The sequence below is a fragment of the Mastigoproctus giganteus genome, chromosome 4 (assembly GCF_048544385.1).
Source record: "Mastigoproctus giganteus isolate SK-2022 chromosome 4, ASM4854438v1, whole genome shotgun sequence".
In the NCBI taxonomy this organism is placed as follows: Eukaryota; Metazoa; Arthropoda; class Arachnida; order Uropygi; family Thelyphonidae; genus Mastigoproctus; species Mastigoproctus giganteus.
The window spans coordinates 55,158,594-55,166,846 of NC_143578.1; positions in this window are offsets into that span (position 1 = coordinate 55,158,594).

Consider the following 8,253-nt stretch of genomic DNA (forward strand, 5'->3'; position numbering starts at 1 on the left):
ACCTGAATTCGAATCCGAATCCCGTTGCTGACGTGACAGAAAATGGACCACAGAACACACGCAATTTACAGACAATTACGGAGCAATATGGACTTAGTCGCTGATGCTCCTAAAACCCTATTACCACATACTACAAATAACTGAAAAGAACTAAACGTTCAGAATATCCACTACTAACCTTTACGTGACGATTTTTGTATAATGGGGAAGATGGACAATGCTATTAATTTCAGTGATAATGAACAATAAGAATAAAATATACATTTGCTTATCTTCGATAATACCAAAATCTAGATCACATTAAAATTTCCTTACTTGGAATCTCAGACTCGAACCTTTCTTAGCTGAAACGTATAATAAATATTTTTCTGAAAAGTACATTTTGCCTGTTTCTCTTTTTTTAATTCTTTGTTTCTGCAATCATGGAATATTGTTCTTCGAGAAATTTTCCTGAAATCTTCTCAAAAAAAATCCTCGACTCTGTACAAAACAAGCAGTCAGTTTAATCAACGAACTCCATCTCATAAACTCATTTCACTTCCTATAATAGAGACCTTCAGTTTCTACTGCATGCTTTGTCTGCAGATATTTCCATAGACATTTTGTATACAAAGAGACACCTCTAATTCACCCTTTTTCTCCTAAGACAATTCTCACCGAAAAAAGGTCAGAGCCGCCAGCAGGTGGTCATGAGCAAGATATAAATATTTTCTACCTAAATGACTCTGCATACTTTTGTAAAATGCGAATATGATTGACAAGCTTCGGTACTTTAAAATAATAAATTTAATTCTATATTTGCATATTTTACTTAAGTTAAACAGCTTAAGTAATATTTTAAGGTTAGCAATAGCTTTCAACATAAAACTTTTTTATGTTCGAATTAATGCTATAAAATAATTTGAAGGCATTAGGGCTGTTAAACTAAACTCTTTATTCAGCTTCAAATTCGCCCGATCAATTTCTCTTAATTTTCATTCATTTATTATGTTTCCATTCCTTTATACAATCATATTAAGAATAATTGTGACAAAGTAATTGAAAAATAATATTCAATCTTTTCATGATAGTAGCTTACTGTAGATTTAGTCTTTCATGTTTAATATGACTATAAACTACTGTATGTGTGTGTGTGCTAATGTGTATAAAAATTCAGTTTAATTAATTGTTTTTATAATATTTTTTTAATATATATTTTCCTTTGCTCAACTACTTTTATTTTTGATCTAGATAATAAAACATCCGTGACGGCTTGCCTGAATGAAATGAATTCGTCGCCTCTTCGAACCTGCGCAGAAACTATATTCAAGAATTTCCTGAGCATCAAGAATGGCTCCAAAACGTATGTAATTCTATACATCGATTTTAAATAAAAACTAATATTTAAAAACATTATAAATATGAGGGATTTCTCGAAAGTAAGGTGCAGGTTTTTTTTTGGTAGTTGTTGGTGCATCGGCTTCTGTGGCCATAATGCACCTTCCAAGGTTTTTGCAGTACTTTGATCCAAGCCCGAGGCGGGATTCGAACCCGCGACCTTTGGGTTGCCAGGCAGGCACTTTACCCACCTGGCTAGCCCGGTCGGCTTAAGGTGCAGTACAAATGTGCGTAATAGAAAACAGATGTACTGAACAGATAGTGGCATTTCCTTATTATGTGCAATAACAGCTTGCAGAATACTACAGAGTGCTCTTTAAGTGTTACTTATGTTCATGTAACATATACAGTAATATCGATACAAATATGGCCACAATAAAAGAAAACGTGAATGAACAATAAGATGCGATGGGTCACCTGGATTGGATTTTCGATGCCAACTGGGGCACTCCCATGCCCACACACAATGAATAACTTGAAGGATGCGTTTTGTCAAAAAAAGATGCCAAAAATAAATGTGAGTCACGCCACTCAAAGCAGTTAACCGTATAGACCAAGTAATGATCCAACTGTATGATGGGAAGATTTTTCGCATCCATCAGATAGTTCAATTGAATGATTGGATTGACATATTTTGCCCACCGAAACTACAACCGTTACTTTGTCGATAATGAAGATATCGTGCATTTAATGATGGCTGCAGTTATTCGACGGCGATTTCTTCATCTATGGCTGCGATTATGTGTAAAAATAGTGTTAGGCTACCCCTAATTTACGTGAGCTATTGTATCCCTGAATCAAGAAATTAACTAATATAGTAACTTTAAATATCTTACTTTCTGTAATGCAGCACTAACATCATGAAATTCCCTAGATTTTATAACAGCTGCCACTTGCAGCGAATAGACGTACTTATTTACCCTGTTCCTTGTTTTTTCCCCTGTTTTTGTGGACTGCGACAGGTTTGGTGTAGTAATTAGGTAGTGGTTTATCTGCTTAATTTTTATAATATATTGCAAATTTAATTTGTGTAAATTTGTTAAGTTACTTTATGTAATATTTGCCTAAAGTTTGTTAACTGCGTAATTTCTGTAATATTTTGTTAATTTATTTACTCTAATATTTTGTAAAATTAGTTTATTTACCCGTGTTAAATTACACCAGAACGTCTTTCCATGTTAAAACTTGGGAAGTAATTTAAAAGATAAATAACATGGTTATAACTTAAATTTTGCGCCAACTTATATCAAATAAAATTACAAATATGCTAAATGGAATTAAAAGTTACAGATGCAAATGTCTACTCAAGTTCCAGAAAGTCCATTCTTCTAACTGAGGCAATTATATTCTTATATAAACGGGAAGTTGTATTCTTATATGAACTGCGAGTATAAAAGGGGAAAAATATTTTAATATTTTTTTTTCGTTTATACTCGCTGATAGCCAGCTAATGTTCGAGGAATTTATAAGATAGAGAGAAGAACATTGTCGTATCACGTGGCGTAAGTAACTTAGTACTTCACCATGATCATTACACTACTGTCGTGCCCCTCTACATTTGTAGATTATGAAAACTATGTTTCGTTTTAATGCACTTGTGCACTACACGTGTAAAGAATTTGTTTTGGCTCCTGTTATTTTTTTATGATAACTCCAAGCACGAGGGGTATTAGAATCTATAGTACTTAGTACCATGCATGGACTGAATGTTGAAAAGATGAAAGAAGGTATTTGTTGACATTAGACTTAAACTTCTGTAGATTGTAATTTTTAGGAAATACGTATGAAGGAAGGGTGTTCCAGAAAATGGAAGTTGAAGGAATAAATGAGAAAGGAGAAAAGTTGGTTCTGTGAGTTTGAAGTTGGACAGTAAAAGGTGCTGACTGGTTGCAGCACGTGTTCGGACTGGAAGAGAGAGCAGGAATTAAGGGTTAACTAGTAAATAATCTCTCATAATGATGGGGAAAAATAGTGGGTAAATCCACCCGACGATAGGAGGATTTTCACACTAGGTGTAAATATTTATACTTAGTTATTTACATTTACCTTTCGATATCATGCTACCTCTGTAATCCAGAGCGTCTTCTAATCCAAAAATACAATAATTTACATACAATGAGTTTTCTACATTTTTGAAAACAGCTCATAACCAAAATACTGCAGACATTTTTAGTGTTATGATTTACAAATTGATAAGACCTTGTTATACAGATGTTTTATTAATTTCATTATTTTTTAAATAAAGAAAACTTGAAGATGGTATCGCTTGTCTCAAAACCTCCATTAAGACTTGCTCTGCAAGAACTGAGTACGAAATAAGAGCCATGATTGGTGCTATTCTCGGAGAGCCCTTGGATGTTGCCTTCAGCTTACCAGGTAATATTCAATTTAATTTTTTTTAGAACACAAGAGCGTTTCAAGTGCATTCTCAGTTTATGAAAATAATTTATAATATGTGATTGTTTAAAAAATATTATTCATTAAAGGCGAAAGCAATTCATTGGACTTGGATTTATTTATTTATTCACTTATGCCTATCTCTCTCGTTGTTTTAAATTTCGAATGCTGATTTAAATGCGTCATATTAGGAGAATTCAATTATCTAGTGCAAAGCTTAGCTATTCACAACATTAACAAAAGTACTGCAATACTAAAAAAAATAACAGTTTTTATATCAGATTTTAATATTGCGTAGCGCCTATTTATGACATGTATTGACGGAAATATTTCTCCATTTCTCGAGGGGAGGGGGAATCAGATTTAATTTGGACTAGTAATGTCAGTATAATGAATGTATTATAACACACTCAGTGTAAATCGTGCATTTCAGAACAACAAAACCTATTTCTTAACAAATTCTTAGACCTATTGTGAAAATAACAGTGTTCTGGTCGATTTTCAACTTTGGAATGGTCGATTGTCTTTTATTTGCTTAGAAATATGGAGGAGAATGTTCTAATCCAATCCTGTTCCACTGGAATCCCACTACCAGTATACATTCAAATTCAGTGGGCTCCTTCAGCATTACATTTCAAGTCTCAATAGCACCTCTGCCTTCTGCAGTTTCATTTATATCTTTGTAACAGTGCACTGCCCTCTAGAATATTTATTTTAATTTTTCCCATAAACAACAATTTAAAAAAATTCCTTATTTCGTCAATGTTCGAAATACTTTTGGTAACACAGTACATATTGCAAAACATTGTAGTACAACATAATTTCAAAAGAAGAAAATGAAATTTCCAAGCTACTTGCGTATTATCATTTACAATGGGAGGTCGAGTGGAAAAACGATATGAATATTTTTAGTGCATATCATGAAATTTTTGAAAGAACTGGAGCGTAGTGAATTCTAGACAGTAGGTTGCACTGAAATTCACCACAAATCAAAGTAATATCTTGCCGTTGACGATGGATATCTACAACCTTTCCACCACACTTCCAAAAATTGGACGTACTGCCAGAAATTCAGAGCTTCATTACGTACATGCCCGAAACGCACTAAAACATTTTTCAGCCTGATCACGTCCAATATATATCCGGTAGAAATTCCGAACATTAGAAAAACGCCCTCAGTGACAGGGTAGTGGGTTCGCCACTTGTCACTGATCTGGAAAAGCTGGATTTACATATAGCCAATGAATGGAGGAGTTCTTAAAGACCATGATATAAAGTTCTAAGATTTTTCTTGGACCCATCACATATAAGGACAATACATAAAGGATCCATCGCATTTGGAACATATAAGGATCTATCGCATTTGGAACATATAAGGATCCATTGCATCGTGCATTTACCTCTACGTTCTAGTCCTGGTGTAAATTGGTCATTCAGACCAATTATTAAAAGTTCATATTCCCTCTTCTGCATATTCACTTCCTACTACAGTCACTCTTTCTGGAAGTAGATTCCCAACCTCAATCCTTCTTATAAATTCTGGATATTTCAGTCTTCTAAACTACTGTAACTTTCATAGTTCTTGCTATTCTTGCTATTGCTTCAAAACGAAGTCAGTGCTGCATTATTTTTCCATTTGAAGTCGGTTATATCAAGCATTTTTCCTATGTCGAGTTTTGGTTACTGACTATGCTGGCCGTATTTAAGGCATCAAAGCTGATATATGGCCTCGTCATGTGTTTCCCTGATTTGAATATATTTATTTTGCCGGTGAAAATTAGGAGCAGACTAATATATTATTTTGATTATATGTCACTAATTCACCTAATGATATTTACTTTACTTCATTTTAGGATTTGTACGATGCCATGAGTAATGTTACTATTGTCCATCTCTGGATATTGGTGTGAAACGACTTCCCTGTAAGCTGTACAAAAAATATTTATAGAAATTCTCTGAAAGTGATCCTGTTTCTGGAGTTTACGTCTTTTCTCCTACCAGGTACTTTTTCAGTCGAAAGCAATGTTTTTTACTTGAAGTGAAGGTTTGATATCGAGAAAACCTGTAGCAATTTGCTTCGCAATATGATATCTAGTCCTACGGTGTAAATTGGTCATTCAGACCAATTATTAAAAGCTCATATTCCCTCTTATGCATATCCACTTCCTACCACAGTTACTCTTTCTGGAAGTGGATTCCCAACCTCAATCCTTTTTATAAATCCTGGATATTTCAGTCTTACACTTAGAGAAAATTCAAAGTGCTCTGTCTATGCGCACGTGGGGCTTTTTTCTACTGTGCATAGTCAAACTTACTAATGCAGTATTTACTGATGAAATACAAAAGAAAGGCACTAACACGTATCCATACAAAACAACTGGCAAATATTTATAGGAACGGGTAATTAGAGAAATTCTGTAATTTGGAAAAAATAAATATAATTAAAAAGAATAAATCTAAGTTCTTCAAAGAAGCTTGCGCATTAGTACTATATTAATAATAGATTTTTTGCACTAATACATTTTTTATGTTAAATATCATCATGTTTTTTCTTTTATTTACAGAAGGGGCTGGATGGACTGTCTGCTTTGACGCACCTACATCAGATTCAGAGAGTAAGTATTCTTAATATTTTTCTAAGAGCAGCTATGCGTGAAAATAAGAATACTGCAAAAAAGTAGAATAGCCTCCATTTATAATATATATATATTTTTTATTAAATATTAAGGGCTTTCCTGTTTTATCTAATTATGGGCTTCGATTGTATAGGCGAGTTTTCTAGACTGATACAGCAAAAAGCAAAATCAAAAGCACATATCAAAAATCATAAAGCGTAGCTCCTCTGTAGATCACTCTGAAAAATAAAATTCAGTTATATAACTCTCCGCTGATGATTAAAAAATCACCCTGGTTCCTCATTTTCTAAGTAGACTCATGTTTTCAAAATTAGACATTTGATCTGCAGTATGGACTAAAGCTTTAAAGATGAGGAGATTCTAGAAGACGTACAAATTACATGAGTTAGTGAGAGATAGAACGATGCGGTCTATTTATATATTAATTTCTTTTAAACTTCCTTTTTAATTCCGATAGAATGAATTTATGCGATGAATAAAAATGTAGAGAGTAATGAGGAATTAAAACTGATGTATTCTTAATTTATAATGATAATGTAATACTTGCATTTTATTTTGACTATCTAATTATGTGAAAATAAGTGAAAATGTTTCATATTTATCGTCTCTCGTGCAACTAAAATTCTTTTATATACGAATTTTGTTTGGAAGTCCGAAAACATTCAATTTAACATTCACCTACCACAATACGCATGAAATAGAACACTAAAATTATATCGTTCAATACACAATGTTGTATCTATAGGATGGTGGTTCTTGTTTCCCATCCTTTATGAACAAGAAAAATAAGCATCTTTGTGTGTATTAAGCGGCAAGCCAACTAACGACAACTATGAGGTGTCAATATATTGTATCTGTAATGGTGTACTGCTCGGTCATGTGTCTTTGTACACTGGTGTGAAAAATTTAAGAACCAGTCAGGTTTTCACCTGCTTCTCATAGGAGTGGCCTGGATATGGAAAAAGCATACCAAAGGAACCTCGTGAGGCACAGAAATGGTGAAGGAAACGACACTGACACAACAACGGAAACAAAACGGTACAGAGGAACTTTATTCAAAATGGCAACATAGCACTGGCTGCCATGACACATATACATCACTGCCAAAGATGGAACAAAGGGAAGAGGTGGTACTCTGTAGGAGATATGGCCACCCCTAATGTCGATGCAGGCTTTGCACCGCGTGTCCATACTTAGAACAATGTTTTTAATAAGTTTTTGCGGTAACATCGTCCATTCCTCTGTCAGCGCCATCTTCAGCTGGTGAACATTTTCTGGTGAGTGTGGACATGCCGCTAGGCGTCTCCCCAGAGCGTCCCATATGTGTTAGATGGGATTTAGACAAATGGAACGGGCAAGCCAATCCATACGAACAATGTTCTCACTTTCCAAAAGCATATAAACAGCTGCAGTGAGATGGGGTGTGGCGTTATCATCCATAAACAAATTTGTACTGTTCGGTCAGTCAGCCTCTTTGCTGGACAAAAAATTCGAATTACAAGGAGATAAAACCATGTAACACCCACTGGAGACTGACAAACTAGGCCACGCTGTGAAAAGAAACAATAAAATTTTTCGAACTCAGGCCTTTTACATAAGGTGTGAAAGGGCAGTGATTGTAATCACTTCGCGAGGCGAAACAAAAAGCTTCCTCTAAATTCTTTAGAAATTCGCCAACCATCAGTGAATTACTGAACAAATCTAATAGAACTGTATAATTTGGCTTTACATTTTTCAGGTAAAACAGCTGTCATTAAATTAGTCGGAATTTGTATATCAATTAGATTTTTTTTATTTAATGTTAAAAATGTTGTACCTACGTTGACCTATAGTATATACCACA